We start from the raw sequence: 17500 nt of genomic DNA, 5'->3' as shown, positions 1-17500 counted from the left end.
TTGTAGGAGATGTCTCAAATCGTCATCAGGAGTCCCGACAAAACCCAAAAATGGCAGAAAATGCATATTTTTTGGAAAAAATGTTTCCGCTAAAATGTCGTAAGGGGGAAACATTACACAAAAATTCGAAAAAACGGACTTGCTTCGCTAGCACAATACTGGTCCTGTAGTTGTAGATGTCTCAAATCGTCATCAGGAGTCCCAACAAAACCCAAAAATGGCAGAAAATGCATATTTTTTGGGAAAAAAATTTCCGCTAAAATGTCGTAAGGGGGAACCCTTACACAAAAATTAGAAAAAACGGACTTGCTTCGCTAGCACTATACTGGTCCTGTAGTTGTAGGAGATGTCTCAAATCGTCATCAGGAGTCCCAACAAAACCCGAAAATGGCAGAAAATGCATATTTTGTGGAAAAAATGTTTCCGCTAAAATGTCGTAAGAGGGGGGACCCTTACACAAAAATTCGAAAAAACGGACTTGCTTCGCTAGCACAATACTGGTCCTGTAGTTGTAGGAGATGTCTCAAAACGTCATCAGGAGTCCAGACAAAACCCGAAAATGGCAGAAAATGCATATTTTTTGGAAAAAATGTTTCCGCTAAAATGTCGTAAGAGGGGGGACCCTTACACAAAAATTCGAAAAAACGGACTTGCTTCGCTAGCACAATACTGGTCCTGTAGTTGTAGGAGATGTCTCAAAACATCATCAGGAGTCCAGACAAAACCCCAAAATGGCAGAAAATGCATATTTTTTGGAAAAAATGTTTCCGCTAAAATGTCGTAAAAGGGGGGACCCTTACACAAAAATTCGAAAAAACGGACTTGCTTCGCTAGCACAATACTGGTCCTGTAGTTGTAGGAGATGTCTCAAAATGTCATCAGGAGTCCAGACAAAACCCGAAAATGGCAGAAAATGCATTTTTTTTGGAAAAAATGTTTCCGCTAAAATGTCGTAAGAGGGGGGACCCTTACACAAAAATTCGAAAAAACGGACTTGCTTCGCTAGCACAATACTGGTCCTGTAGTTGTAGGAGATGTCTCAAAACGTCATCAGGAGTCCAGACAAAACCCGAAAATGGCAGAAAATGCATATTTGATGGGAAAAAAAATATCGCTAAAATGTCGGAAGGGGGGAACATTACAAAAAATTAAAAAAAACGGACTTGCTTCAGCAGCACAATACTGGTGCTGTAGTTGTAGGAGATGTCTCAAAACATAATCAGGAGTCCCAACAAAACCCAAAAATGGCAGAAAATGCACATTTTTTGGAAAAAATGTTTCCGCTAAAATGTCGTAAGGGGAGGGGGGCCTTACACAAAAATTCGAAAAAAACAGACTTGCTTCGCTAGCACAATACTGGTCCTGTAGTTGTAGGAGATGTCTCAAAACGTCATCAGGAGTCCAGACAAAACCCGAAAATGGCAGAAAATGCATATTTTTTGGAAAAAATGTTTCCGCTAAAATGTCGTAAGAGTGGGGGCCCTTACACAAAAATTCGAAAAAACGGACTTGCTTCGCTAGCACAATACTGGTCCTGTAGTTGTAGGAGATGTCTCAAAACGTCATCAGGAGTCCAGACAAAACCCCAAAATGGCAGAAAATGCATATTTTTTGGAAAAAATGTTTCCGCTAAAATGTCGTAAGAGGGGGGACCCTTACACAAAAATTCTAAAAAACGGACTTGCTTCGCTAGCACAATACTGGTCCTGTAGTTGTAGGAGATGTCTCAAAACGTCATCAGGAGTCCAGACAAAACCCGAAAATGGCAGAAAATGCATATTTGATGGAAAAAGAAATATCGCTAAAATGTCGGAAGGGGGGAACATTACAAAAAATTCCAAAAAACGGACTTGCTTCAGCAGCACAATACAGGTGCTGTAGTTGTAGGAGATGTCTCAAAACATAATCAGGAGTCCCAACAAAACCCAAAAATGGCAGAAAATGCACATTTTTTGGAAAAAATCTTTCCGCTAAAATGTCGTAAGGGGGGGCCCTTACACAAAAATTCGAAAAAAACAGACTTGCTTCGCTAGCACAATACTGGTCCTGTAGTTGTAGGAGATGTCTCAAAACGTCATCAGGAGTCCCGACAAAACCCAAAAATGGCAGAAAATGCATATTTTTTGGAAAAAATGTTTCCGCTAAAATCTCGTAAGAGGGGGGACCCTTACACAAAAATTCGAAAAAACGGACTTGCTTCGCTAGCACAATACTGGTCCTGTAGTTGTAGGAGATGTCTCAAAACGTCATCAGGAGTCCAGACAAAACCCAAAAATGGCAGAAAATGCATATTTGATGGGAAAAAAAATATCGCTAAAATGTCGGAAGGGGGGAACATTACAAAAAATTTAAAAAAAACGTACTTGCTTCAGCAGCACAATACAGGTGCTGTAGTTGTAGGAGATGTCTCAAAACGTCATCAGGAGTCCCGACAAAACCCGAAAATGGCAGAAAATGCATATTTTACGGGAAAAAAAATCGCTAAAATGTCGGAAGGGGGGAACATTACAAAAAATTCAAAAAAACGGACTTGCTTCAGCAGCACAATACTGGTGCTGTAGTTGTAGGAGATGTCTCAAAACATAATCAGGAGTCCCAACAAAACCCAAAAATGGCACAAAATGCATATTTTTTGGAAAAAATGTTTCCGCTAAAATGTCGTAAGGGGGGGACCCTTACACAAAAATTCCAAAAAACGGACTTGCTTCGCTAGCACAATACTGGTCCTGTAGTTGTAGGAGATGTCTCAAAACGTCATCAGGAGTCCAAACAAAACCTGAAACTGGCAGAAAATGCTTTTTTTTTTTAACCTTCGTCTTGTGTTAGGGTCGGCACCGCTGCTGCTCACTGCTCCCCTCACCTCCCAGGGGGTGATCAAGGGTGATGGGTCAAATGCAGAGAATAATTTAGCCACACCTAGTGTGTGTGACAATCATTGGTACTTTAACTTTAACATTTTTTTAATCTGATCATCATTGTGATTAGAATGTTCCTGTTTACATGGACCATGAAAAAAAATGATCTGATGATGATGTGCAGTTTCTTGCGTCACACCTTAAATCGGACTACTTTACTTTGACATGCGCAGGACCTAACATAAACAGAAAGGTGTGTTATTATCTGTGCTAAGGCGCCATCTTTTGGACGAGTTCTCTCACTGCACTTTACCATGAATTGATTAATGTGGACCCCGACTTAAACAAGTTGAAAAACTTATTGGGGTGTTATCATTTAGTGGTCAATTGTACGGAATATGTACTGTACTGTGCAATCTACTAATAAAAGTTTCAATCAATGCAGGTGCTGAAGAAGCACTAGACTTACACCATAAACAAACATGGCTTTGTGCATTTCTGCTCGTCCGACGTTGTCACGGTATTTATCTTTTTTTTTTTTTACTTCCTGTTCACTACTTTTGTTTTACCTCTCTTTTTGAAATGGAGCTGTTCTGTGCTTTTTATGTCGCGATTGTTTGTAAGTTGCTGCACGTCTTCATGTTACGACTTTCTGTATATGTGTTTGAGGCTAGCAGTTAGCACTTAGAGTAGCTGTAATGTCGTGAATAAAAAAGCTTGTTAAGACGACAACTGAATACCTTTTTTTTATTGTGACATCGACATACGGCCCGCGGGGCACATGCGGCCCATTAAAATTTTCAATCCGACCCGCCGGACGTTCAACAATTTTTTTTTAGACCTTTTACATCCAAACTGTAGCTGACATTATGATGTGTAGTGCTGTTTTTAAATGACCATAAGTCAAATCTGCGCTTTTGAGTGTTACAGGAGTTATTACGGTAATCTACTTTACAGCAGCTCTGACGAAGAACAAGCCAGAGTGGGCGGGGTTTGTTTTCAGAATAGCCATCCCGAAACGCGTGTGTTAAAAACAGATTTTTATAACAAATGTCTGCATAAAAGTGATAATATATCATATTGTAGGTTAAAGTTAAAGTACCAATGATTGTCACACACACACTAGGTGTGGCGAAATTATTCTCTGCATTTGACTCATCACCCTTGATCACCCCCTGGGAGGTGAGGGGAGCAGTGAGCAGCAGCAGCGGTGGCCGCGCCCGGGAATCATTTTAGGTGATTTAACCCCCAATTCCAACCCTCAATGCTGAGTGCCAAGCAGGGAGGTAATGGCTCCCATTTTTATAGTCTATGGTATGACTGTTTATTGCTTTGCATTCATATTTTGCTATTATTTTTTTGTTGTGTTTTGCTTGATTGTAAAAGATGTCTATCGAGGAGCTGGTCTGAGAAGTGAAAGAGGAGCGATGTTCATATACCGTATTTTCCGCACCATAAGCCGCCCTGGGTTATAAGCCGCGCCTTCAATGAACGGCATATTTCAAAACTTTGTCCACCTATAAGCCGCCCCGTGTTATAAGCTGCATCTAACTGCGCTAAAGGAATGTCAAAAAAACAGTCAGATAGGTCAGTCAAACTTTAATAATATATTAAAAACCAGTGTGATGTGGGCGCGCATGGAGTCGTATATCAACATGGACGGAGCTGCGTGAAAAAAGCCACCCGGCCTCTTCGCGTAAACTTACCTTAACCACTCGCTCATCTTTTCTTCATCCATCCCTTCGAGTTAGCTTTTATGATGACGCCGGCTGGAAAGGTCTCTTTTGGCAAGGTCTTCCTTTTGAATATCACCATGGGTGGAAGTTTCTGGCCATTAGCATGGCAAGCTAGAACCACAGTGAAGGATGACTTCTCATTCCCTGTGGTGCGAATATTCACTGTACGTGCTCCCGTTGTATCCACAGTGCTGTTCACAGGAATATCAAAAGTCAGTGGAACCTCATCCATGTTGATAATGTTCTCTGGCCGGATCTTTTTTTCAGCTATCTTGTTTTTACAATATGCACGGAAAGTAGCCAGCTTTTCTTGAAAGTCTTTAGGCAGTTGCTGTGAAATAGTAATCCGTGTGCGGATGGAGAGATTGCGTCTTTTCATGAACCGGATCCCTGTCGCTTAGTAGGAGCCATTTTGTGGTCTTTACAGATGTAAACACACAAAGGAAATGAAACGTAATATCCGCGCGCTTCTTCTTCTTCTACGCGGGCGGGTGGTTGCTTACAGTAGAAGAAGAAGCGCTTCCTGTTCTATGGGGGCGGGTGCTTACCTTGGCGGTTGCTTGCGTAGAAGAAGAAGCACTTCCTCTTCTACGGGGAAAAAAGATGGCGGCTGTTTACCGTAGTTGCGAGACCGAAACTTTATGAAAATGAATCTTAATATTAATCCATATATAAAGCGCACCGGGTTATAAGGCGCACTGTCAGCTTTTGAGAAAATTTGTGGTTTTTAGGTGCGCCTTATAGTGCGGAAAATACGGTAGCTGTAATGTCGTGAATAAAAAAGCTTGTTAAGACGACAACTGAATACCTTTTTTTTATTGTGACATCGACATACGGCCCGCGGGGCACATGCGGCCCATTAAAATTTTCAATCCGACCCGCCGGACGTTCAACAATTTTTTTTCCGACCTTTAACATCCAAACTGTAGCTGACATTATGATGTGTAGTGCTGTTTTTAAATGACCATAAGTCAAATCTGCGCTTTTGAGTGTTACAGGAGTTATTACGGTAATCTACTTTACAGCAGCTCTGACGAAGAACAAACCAGAGTGGGCGGGGTTTGTTTTCAGAGCAGCCATCCCGAAACGCGTGTGTTAAAAACAGATTTTTATAACAAATGTCCGCATAAAAGTGATAATATATCATATTGTAGGTTAAAGTTAAAGTACCAATGATTGTCACACACACACTAGGTGTGGCGAAATTATTCTCTGTATTTGACTCATCACCCTTGATCACCCCTTGGGAGGTGAGGGGAGCTGTGAGCAGCAGCGGTGGCCGCGCCTGGGAATCATTTTTGGTGATTTAACCCCCAATTCCAAACCCTCAATGCTGAGTGTCAAGCAGGGAGGTAATGGGACCCATTTTTAGTCTATGGTATGACTGTTTATTACTTTGCATTCATATTTTGCTATTATTTTTTTGTTGTGTTTTGCTTGATTGTAAAATATGTCTATCGAGGAGCTGGTCTGAGAAGTGAAAGAGGAGCGATGTTCATATAATGTTAATATTCAGTGTTTTATTGCTCATAGTTATTATTGTAAATCCCACTTTATTCATATTATTGTGCATTTTTGGTGTCCCGTTCAGTAAAAAACTGTAAAGTTCCATTCCGTGTTTTTGAGGTGGTCTCTTTTTAGAAATGGACATTGTGACTTTTGGTATTAGTGTTCCTGAAAAAAGGGAGTCAAACACACATACTGTACAGCAGGTTTTTACAGCTAAATGTGTATATACAGTATAATTCATACACACATACAAATTGGCCCCACAGACATATTTCTTCTCTCAATGTGGCCCCCGAGTCAAAATATTGGCCCAGCTCTGCTCTATACCATACTTTTGTTTTTGCTAGTCTTGTTTTAAAGCAACAAAATATTATTATTATTTTTTTTCTGTTTATTTGTTGGTAGATATTACTTTGTTTTGTTGTTGTTGTTTCTTTCTTTTTTGGGGTGGGATATAAACAAAAATATTTTGACATTTAGGGCAGACAATAGATATATGATTTATGTGAATATGATGTAATGGATATGAATGTCTGATGCTGGATGTCAATAAAAATAAAATAAAAATAAATAAAGCAACAAAGTCAACAGTATATAACGATACTTCTGTACATGTTGAATGTAGAAGACGGCAGCAAGACAATCGAGAGTATTAAATGTAGTCCCCCTCCACCACCAAAGTATATCTAACATCAAAGACATGCGCAGTAAGGATCATTCTAACCTGAATTTTGGAATGTGTTTTTCATGCGCTACAATACAAATGATTTTCGGCATAAATCACTTATCTCGAGCCGAATACAATTTTGATCCGAACGTGTGTGATCAGGTCAGAATACTCCAAAGCATTTTTATTCCGGTTAGGTTTTTAATCCGATTAAATGTGTCCATGTGCACATAGCTAATGTCTGGACCAGTGTTGGGTTAGTTACTGAAAACCAGTCACTAGTTACAGTTACTAGTTACTTTATTTCAAAAGTAACTCAGTTACTTACACCAAAAAGTAATGCGTTACTGTGAAAAGTAACTATGTAGTTACTTTTTTCTTTTCTTTTTTTTTTTAAAGCTCCCATTAATGCCCTTTTAGCCTTCATTTCAGTACTGTTATTGCACTGGAGAATAATACAATCTGTTGATCAACTTGACATGCATTTTTATTTTCCTTTTAACATAATTAATGAAAAACAGTGCAACATAAAAAGGCATTCCTCCTTTCTTTAAACTTGGACCAATGACCATTAATAAAAAAAAACAAGTTAAAGTGCAACATAAGAAGGCACATCATCTTCCTTGAAACATAGGTAGTAGAGATGTGCGGATAGGCAATTATTTCATCCGCAACCGCATCAGAAAGTCGTCAACCATCCGCCATCCACCCGATGTAACATTTGATCAGAACCGCACCCGCCTGTTATATATCTAATATAGACGATGCAAGGCATTAGTGAGGTTATAAAGCTTTTGCCTGTTAAAGAAAGGAGACTGATCCAATGCAGCACAGACATTCGCGTGCCACGCTGTCACGACCCAGACGCACACCAGTGCGCAATCATATGGGAGCCGCGCTGAGCGCACCTCCAAGCGCGTCTCGCTGCCGGCGACGGCCGGGTATGGGCCCGACGCTCCAGCGCCATCCATTTTCAGGGCTAGTTGATTCGGCAGGTGGGTTGTTACACACTCCTTAGTGGGTTCCGACGTCCATGGCCACCGTCCTGCTGTCTATATCAACCAGGGTGAGCCCCACCCCTTTCGTGAGCGCACTGCGTGCGGAGTGACCCCTGTTACGCGCCCCCGGCAACAGGGGTGGCGGGCAGGTAAGCTGCGCAGGCGGAGCGCGCGGAGTGACCCCTGTTACGAGCCCCCGGCCACGGGGGTGGCGGGCAGGTAAGCTGCTTACCTGCTGCGCGTGACGCCGGCCGCGGCGAAGGCGGACGAGGCGGGGTGTCGGTGCGGTGGTGACCCTGGACGTGCGTCGGGCCCTTCTCGCGGATCGCCTCAGCTACGGCTCCCGATGGGGCCCTCTCGGGGGAAGGGGCCTCGGTCCCGGACCCCGGCGAAGCGTCAGGGGCCTTCTCCGCTCCGTAAAAGTGTCCATCTCTTTTCTTTTTTTTTCTTCTGTTGTGGCATATGCAGCAGGTGCCTGCTCGTTTTTCGTATGTGGGTAACAACATTTAACTATGTATATATATTTCCCAATTGGTTTAACTGCCACCCGCCTGAATCTATTTAAAATCTAATTTTTTTTTATTTCAACCGCCCGACCCGACCCGTGGATAAAATCTAATTTTTTTAAATGTCATCCGCCCGATCCGCAGATAATCTGCGGACTCCGCGGTTGTGCCCGCAAACCGCGCATCTCTAATAGGTAGTGAAATAAAGCCTGACATCTGGAGTGATGCTGCTGTCTTCCACACTTGGAGCCATGGATTGTACAATCCTTGTTTTCAGTGGCAGGATCATTGACACAGATGGTGAAGTTTCAGTGCTCAGTAGAGATGGAACACTTTTGAGGGGTTTAAGCACCTGGAGGACCTCATCTGCCACTCTCACATCATCATCACAGGGTGTTGTGGGTCAATGCAGAGTATATAGCTGCCTGCTGCTCCAACATATCATAAGTGGAGTTCCACCTCGTTGGGACATCATGTATGAGCTTATGAGTAGGCAGCTTTAGCATTTCTTGCTTTGTCTTAAGCACATGAGCAGCTGTTGTGCTTGGGTGGAAGTAGGAAACCTCCTTCCTGATCCTCCCAAGGAGGCGCTCCATCCTATTGACTGAGATGTGATGCCAAATTCACTACATGTGCAAAGCACCTATCTGTGGTCCCAGTCCTGCCTCATTCACTGTAATTATTTGATTTTTGTCATCATCACGTGTGACTGGGATATCTTTATCTTCCATTCCTCCACTGCTTGTGTCAGTACCTGCGCAAGGTGACTCTCGTAGAGGGGGCGTGTCTTCTCATCTCCCAGTCTGCTGAGTGCTTATAGTTCCCCTGGACGTCCACTCGTCTGTCATGAGCGCAACAGATGATGCTCGGGATAGTTCATCCACAACTTTTTTCTTCTCCTGCTCATAAAGATCTGGCACAATCTTATCGCTGAAGTGGGTGCGCGACGGGATGTTGTAACGTGGCTCAAGCACGTTCAGCATGTGTTTAAAACCCTCGTTTTGCACAACGGAGTGTGCACCTATAAACACACCGATTCAATGGCGCGGGGCGTTCAAGCTCCTCCGTTACTCCGCTCGCCATGATTACGCTGTGTGTGGACTGAATGTGCCTACAACTTTTTTTTGTTTGTTTCATATATCAAACCGCGGATCACGTGTGTGACTCCCCTCCCCACACCCACACCCAGACACACACATAGACCGCGCCTCTTTTCTTCTCTCCGGCTTGTGACAGAGGAAGATTCAGAAGAACGACACCGCAGCGCTTCTGTTTCTAGCCGATACTACATCAAAAGTAACGTAAAATAACGCAGTATGTAGTAACGGTAACTGAGTTACTGAATATAAAAAATAACACGTTAGATTACTAGTTACCGCCGAAACTAACGGCTTTTTACTTTCTTTGTAACGTGTTAGTCCCAAACTGGCTGGACGTACGTTCATTACGGCTCTGCGAAGGCAGTATGTGATGGTTCATGTCACATTTCACTACAAGACTCCCTGTGGATTTGACTTTATTATTTCCCTTAAATCACCTTTCATGTTCCATTCCAGTCAATGCACCTCGCCTCCTCCACACGTCAATAAGTGTTTTACAAAAAGTGACGCCTTTTTAATAAATCTCAGCACCACAGTATCGATCCTCTACTGCAGTGTTTCTTAAAACGGTGGAGCGAAGAGAGACTTCCAGTATTAATGTTTTTATCTATGCTTGAGCGATACGCACACCATTGAGCTCGGTGGCAGCATTGCTTGAAATAATAAATAGGCTGGCCAAGAAACATGCCTTGGTTTGACCGTAAATACTGTCAGGTTCAAACACTGATGACATCTATTAAACAAGACAAGAAGCAAGGAATTAAACAGAGACAGAATTAAATTTGGTCAATGAGGAGAAACGCGTACACCTGTACCCTTGTACGCCTCCACTTTTATTTGGACTTTCCCTGATTACATGGCGACAGCTGTTTCTGAGGACGGCGTGGCGAAGTTGGGAGAATGGCCGTGCCAGCAATCTGAGGGTTGCTGGTTCAATCCCCAGCTTCTACCATCCTAGTCACGTCTGTCGTGTCCTTGAGCAAAGACACTTCACCCTTGCTCCTGATGGGCCTGGTTAGGGCCGTGCATGGCAGCTCCCGCCATCAGTGTGTGAATGTGTGTGTGAATGGGTGAATGTGGAAATAGTGTCAAAGCGCTTTGAGTTCCTTAAAAAAAGGTAGAAAAGCGCTATACAAGCATAACCCATTTACCATTTCTAAGGGGCGGGGGGTCGTAAACAGCCATCGCCTTTGATTTACAAGACAGTTCAAAGAAAAGGTCGTAAAAGAGTTCAAAGAACGGGTCCCTGGAGCTTCGGCCGGTCTCCACTTTGTAGATCTCGGGTCAAGACAAAATCTTTCTGTGGATTACAATACATCAAAGGAACAGAACACCTCCATGTTGCTTCCCATCATACACAGTGGAGTTTTACAAGCCTTCTTCTTGGTAGGTTCAAAGACAGCTTTTGTCTTCTCGCCGGGAACTCATGGCAACACAAAGTTTTGTGATAACTTAGATACAATTATTCTGAGAAATACTGCAGGTAAGAAGGATATATTCGGGCTGGGTCGATAAAACGCATACTTGCCAACACTCCCGGATTTTCTGGGAGACTCCCGAAATTCAGCGCCTCTCCCGAAAACCTCCCGAGACAAATTTTCTCCCGAAAATCTCCCGAAATTCAGACGGACCTGAGTGACGTGTCGACAGCCTGTTTTCACTTCCGCTTTCCCACAATATAAACAGCGTTCCTGTCCAATCATGAGGGCTAGTTATTGGTTTCTTATATGGGTTTATTGTTAGGCAGTTTCATTAACGTCCTCCCAGCGCGGCAACAACACACAACAACAGCAGTCACGTTTTCGTCTACCGTAAAGCAGTTCGTCTGCCGTAAATAGCAATGTTGTGACACTCTTAAACAGGACAATACTGGCTCGAATTTAACCACGGCGACCGCGGCAATTGCCACGACCAGGCCCGGCCCTAACCAATCTGGCGCCCTAGGCAAGATTTTAGGTGGCGCCCCCCAACATTGGCAGTGAAGTGTATATACTCACAAGAACCCGAATAGCTTTGTCTTTGACCTTTTTTTTTTTTACTTACAACTATACCTAATATATAAAGGGGTGGAAAAGTGACTATTACCTGCAGGGCAAACATTAGCTAACCAGAAGGCAATAATGTAAACAAAAAACACCTGCTTAAAAGATCTAATACAAATGTCCCTGAGGAATGTAAGGTGAGTACTGTAATTACCTAACGTTACATTATTATTTTCCATAACAATTTAGCCCCCTCCACAATATTAACCCGACGTTAAAACAGAACTCGCTATTTATTGATTAGCAATTGCCGAATCATGTAACATTAGCTTAATGCTAAAAAGCAAGGTTACTATCACATTCTGTAACAGACAAATAATTTCATGTAGGCTAACGTTACCTACCTGCTACCTCTGTCTTTTCTCGTTTCTCCTCCTCTTCTTTTCTCTTTTTTCTTCCCTGGGCACCTGACAGTTTTGGCCGTTTTGACATCTTGTGTTGATTTTTTGATGTGGTGACGTCCAAAAAGAGTCATGATACGGGAAGGGAGGGGGGCGTTATGTTGTAACAAATAATATTTCTATTAAATAGGCTTTACTTTGCATTTTAATTAACGTGAGATTATTTTTTTGTATTTAGAAATAATAGTAACAACTTTTTTTTTTTTCTCCAACATTTGTGGCACTGGCATGGCGCCCCCTGATGGACGGCGCCCTTAGCATTTGCCTATACGGCCTATGCCACGGGCCGGCCCTGGCCACGACCGCCCTCTCATTTGCCGTAATGCCCATAAAAATTGACCAACATTTGCAGCAACAACTTGCCGTGACCGCCCTTGACTTTTTACTTGGTAATGGACGAGGGATATAATGGTCAACGGCATAATGATAAGTTTCCTTTATAATATGCCAATCCCCCGTCATTTATTCATGCATGTATTACACGGATTGAAGCGCATGCACACTAGCATCATGTGGTTCTTTAATCATGACGGACTAACAAGATAATTTCGCATCGAGGGTATCCCCTCGGAGTATACTTAGTCGAAAGACCTAGATGTCACACTAAGGGTGGACGTATAAACAACGCCAGCACTGTCATGAACATGTGCCATATAGTAAGACCACACTAAACAACAATCCCAAATACATTTCGGGAGAATATTTGTACCGCAACACAACATAAACACATTCCCAGAATTCCTTGCAGCACCAACTCTTCCGGGACGCTCCAGACATTTACCCTCGCTTCCCGCCGCGTGTTTAAGAGCGTACTGCTGTTAGATGGAGACAGGTGTGGACAATACTGGAGACACTTGTCCCCACACTAAAAGTATACGGCGAAGGAAAAAAACGGTATATGTATGCATGCATGCTTTGGAGCCCCTGCCTGGAAAGAAAATAATGTTTGTCTTGGTGCCCTAAAATATGAGCCTTCCTTTAAGGCAACACTTGCCTTGACCTTAAAAAGTTAAAATTTGAGGCCTGTAGCAATAAATATATCGCGATAGACACGTAATCAATATCAATAAAACATGTGTTTGATTTTGGTCGGAAGAAACCGGACGTTACATAGCATGGTTGGTTGCATGAACAAAGGCACTCACGCTCTGGTAATCTAGCAAAACAGGCAATAATCAGAGAGCAATGGGGGTCACCCCAACAGCCAATCACGTAACAATTTCAAGTTTGGTTGCGCCATCCTGCTTTTTTGCTGTTGATTCTCTGCATGGAGTGAAATAACAAAGTAGGTGTTCTGCAGAGAGCAAAGAAATTGTCAATAAAACAGGAAAATTCACCTCTACGGTATGGTCGTTTTTTGGATTTTTTTCAAACGGACCATCCGTCAACCCTCGGCCGTTCTTTATTTGGGTAAACGGAAACAACAGGTAGGAACTAAAGCGCATGACTGTACAAATAAAATAAATAACAAAATAAAACAAATGTTGTCCTTTAAAAATAACAATAATTTAGTGCAATAATGTTTAAATAATAAATTACTGAATAACATAAATTCCTTTCCATACGGACCAAATTAAATGATTCACAGAGCACATAACTTCCTGGCACTAAACCTACAAAAAATAGTGTCAGGTTTCTCTCAGTTCATATTGTTGCATCTGGCCAGTATTCCCTCTCAGGGAATTAAAGTCACTGGTCAATCCCAAATTCTTTCGATGACATATATGCTGAGTAAGGAGGACCATCAAGACAGAATAGGAATATTATCATGTTTTACTGAAGCTTCAGGAGACCAGCCCACATCAATACAGTCATACCGTCATCTCGGGATGGTCTAACATTCAAACGGAAAGAAACTACTTCTTGAATCGGAAAGCAGTCCCCCCCAGAAAGGAATGCCTCCCCCTTCCTCAACACTGATAAGGCAAGGAGGGGGATGTATCCTCTTCACATTCCAATGTCTAAAACACTAAACAGACCTCTGTAGACAAAGAGAAACTGGTATACAATGGAAAAGTACTAGGTGATCCAAACATGTTTATGAATAAAGAAATAACTCTTAAACATATATGCATTCTCCACAATATTTTCACACTTTGCACTATTTTGTTACACTTTATTAATTATTTCTTACATATTCCTTATTTTTGCACCTACATTTTAAGAGGTTGTTGTTAAGTATTCTCCGTGCTCGTGTTGACATTTTTGATAGCTGAGGGGATTATAATCACAGGGAAGGTTACAATTGAAATAAAAATGTTAACATTTAATGTATTTTTCTCCTGGTTTTGTATTTTTGATAGGTTAGAAAAAATATCAATAATTATTAGGGATGTCCGATAATGGCTTTTTGCCGATAGCCGAAATTGTCCAACTCTTTAATTACCGATACCGATATCAACCGATATATACAGTCATGGAATTAACACATTATAATGCCTAATTTGGACAACCAGGTATGGTGAAGATAGGGTACTTTAAAAAAAATTAATAAAATAAAATAAGATAAATACATTTAAAAAAAATTCTTGAATAAAAAAAAGTAAAACAATATAAAAACAGTTACTTAGAAACTAGTAATTAATGAAAATGAGTAAAATTAACTGTTAAAGGTTAGTACTATTAGTGGACCAGCAGCACGCACAATCATGTGTGCTTACGGACTGTATCCCTTGCAGACTGTATTGATATATATTGATATATAATGTAGCAACCAGAATATTAATAACAGAAAGAAACAACACTTTTGTGTGAATGAGTGTAAATGGGGGAGGAAGGTTTTTTGTGTTGGTGAACTAATTGTAAGTGTATCTTGTGTTTTTTCTGTTTATTTAATTTAAAAAAAAAAAAAACAGATAATAAAAAAAACGATACCGATAATTTCCGATATTACATTTTAACGCATTTATCGGCCGATAATATCGGCCTGCCGATATTATCGGACATCTCTAATAATTATCGATATCAACCAACATAAAAAAAAAAGGTATATCGTGATACAGCTATCAGACATATCGCCCATCCCTATGACAGTGTTTTTCAACCACTGTGCCGCGGCACACTAGTGTGTCGTGAGATACAGTCTGCTGTGCCGTGGGAGATTATCTAATTACACATATTTGGGTTAAAAACATTTTTTGCAAACCAGTAATTATAGTCTGCAAATGATGTGTTGTTGTTGAGTGTCGGTGCTGTCCATAGCTCGGCAGAGTAACCGTGTAATACTCTTCCATATCAGTAGGTGGCAGCCGGTAGCTAATTGCTTTGTAAAGGCAGGTAAAAAAGTGTCTTATGCTTAAACCAAAAATAAACAAAAGGTGAGTGCCGCTAAGAAAAGGCATTGAAGCTTAAGGAAGGCTATGCAGAACAAAAGTAAAACTGAACAGGCTACAAAGTAAACAAAAACAGAATGCTGGACGACAGCAAAGACTTACTGTGGAGCTAAGACAGCGTCCACAATGTACATCCGAACATGACATGACAATCAACAATGTCCCCACAAAGAAGGATTAAAAACAACTGAAATATTCTTGATTGCTAAAACAAAGTAGATGCGGGAAATATAAGACATGAAACTGCAACAGGAAAATACCAAAAAAAGAGAAAAAGCCACCAAAATAGGAGCGCAAGACAAGAACTAAAACACTACACACAGGAAAACAGCAAATAAGTCAGGGTGTGATGTGACAGGTGGTGACAGTACACCTACTTTGAGACAAGAGCTATAGTAATGCATGCTTGGTTATGCTTTAAATTCATATCCAACAATTGCGACGACGACTTTTCACTGTCAACTGAGTTCATGATTTCTGCTGGTTGTGTGCCTTCAGATTTTTTCAACACAAAAAATGTGCCTTGGCTCAAAAAAGGTTGAAAAACACTGCCCTAGGGCAGTGGTTCTCAACCTTTTTTCAGTAATGTACCCCCTGTGAAAATTTTTTTAATTCAAGTACCCCCTAATCAGAGCAAAGCATTTTTGGTTGGAAAAAAAGACATAAAGAAGTAAAATACAGCACTATGTCATCAGTTTATGATTAATTAAATTGTATAACAGTGCAAAATATTGCTCATTTGCAGTGGTCTTTCTTGAACTATTTGGAAAAAAAGATAGGTTTTTATTTATATTTACAAAGGATTTTTGAATTGTTGCTATTTTTAGAATATTTAAAAAAAATCTCGCGTACCCCTGGGGGTACTTGAAGGTATGCCAAGGGGTACGTGAGATTTGAGAACCACTGCCCTAGGGTATACATCTTATTTGAAGCAAGCGCAAGTCAACAACTAGCTTTACACATACCGATAAATAAATATAAAAGATCAGGTTCCCAATAGTATTTCAATTCAAGGAAGGCATGGCAATCACTGCTTTGCTCATTCTTTTTTTTTTTTTTTAGCAATTTTCAGGCCATTTCAAAGCTGATTTCAGTGAGACGCCCCCTCCCGAGCTTGTTTCCTTCCATCTCAGGACGGAGAGGCCAGGTGGCTGAAAAATGGCTCATGTCTCTGCGGTGGTGCAAGAGGAAGAGGAGTTTGTAGGACAGCCATATCCTACTTTCACTGGCCCACTTAGGCGTCAAAAAGAGAGGGCGTCTGCTCCTCTCCTCCCCTGACTTCCTTTTGCTTCTGCTCTCAAGCAAACTAGAATCAAACATAATAAAGTGTTTTTAAAGGGGAACATTATCACAATTTCAGAAGGGTTAAAACCATTAAAAATCAGTTCCCAGTGGCTTATTATATTTTTCAAAGTTTTTTTCAAAAACAAGCTTAAATATATTTTATTGAATATGTTTTTTTTCAAGCTTCTGAGCCTGCCTTGAAATCTTAGCGCCAAAAACCTGCTTATTTTGCCCTTCTGTGCGATTGTTTAGGGCCACAACCACCAGAGGGCGCCACATCAGTCAATCTATCAAACGTTATTTATAAAGCGCTTTTCATACATAAAAGAAATGCAACGCAAAGTGCTTTACAAAGTTAAAAACAATACGCCAATATCCCCCATTATCAAATACAAATACGCACGGACACAGATGCCAAACACACACACAACATACACACATATGCAACTATATGGACAAATGATTGCATGTCTGAGTACAGAGGAGCCAGGTGAGTAAACACTATCACAGGAGCCATCTGCACCAGGTCATCTGACCATGGCCACCAGAGCGCTGATACAAAAGCGCCCCCACAAGCACGGCCGATAACTCCTGAGGCAGATGACTCATCTGAGGAACGTTGGAAAATAAAAATAATAAAACTAGTAAAATAGTAAGAACCATGAGTAGAGGTAAAGAATAAAATACAAGTAAGACATATGAAGATTAATCGAAAAAAATAATAATTAAAAATAAAATAAATATACAGTAGATAATAAATAAATAGAACTAAATACAATCTTGCCTAACTAATAGGATAAAAAGTAAAATACAAATTACTTCAATAAAATAATTAATATTAGGTCAAATCCAAATCAAAAAGGTGGGTCTTAAAGGGGAACATTATCACAATTTCAGAAGGGTTAAAACCATTAAAAATCAGTTCCCAGGCTTATTTTATTTTTCGAAGTTTTTTTCAAAATTTTACCCATCACGCAATATCCCTAAAAAAAGCTTCAAAGTGCCTGATTTTAACCACCCGTCCATTTTTCTGTGACGTCACATAGTGATGCCAACACAAACAAACATGG

At 41.0% G+C, this 17500-nt stretch overlaps 1 protein-coding gene across 4 annotated transcripts in view; it reads left to right on the top strand.

Moving 5' to 3' along the window:
* The window catches only part of LOC133589238 (homer protein homolog 3), a 100006-nt gene that overhangs the window by 76066 nt on the left and 6440 nt on the right, over positions 1 to 17500 (top strand). The gene's annotated exons all lie outside the window — the stretch shown is intronic.

Source organism: Nerophis lumbriciformis, linkage group LG03 (assembly GCF_033978685.3).
Source record: "Nerophis lumbriciformis linkage group LG03, RoL_Nlum_v2.1, whole genome shotgun sequence".
Classification (NCBI taxonomy): domain Eukaryota; kingdom Metazoa; phylum Chordata; class Actinopteri; order Syngnathiformes; family Syngnathidae; genus Nerophis; species Nerophis lumbriciformis.
Note: the sequence above shows the minus strand (reverse complement) of the source record. Positions and strands in the feature narration are given on the sequence as shown.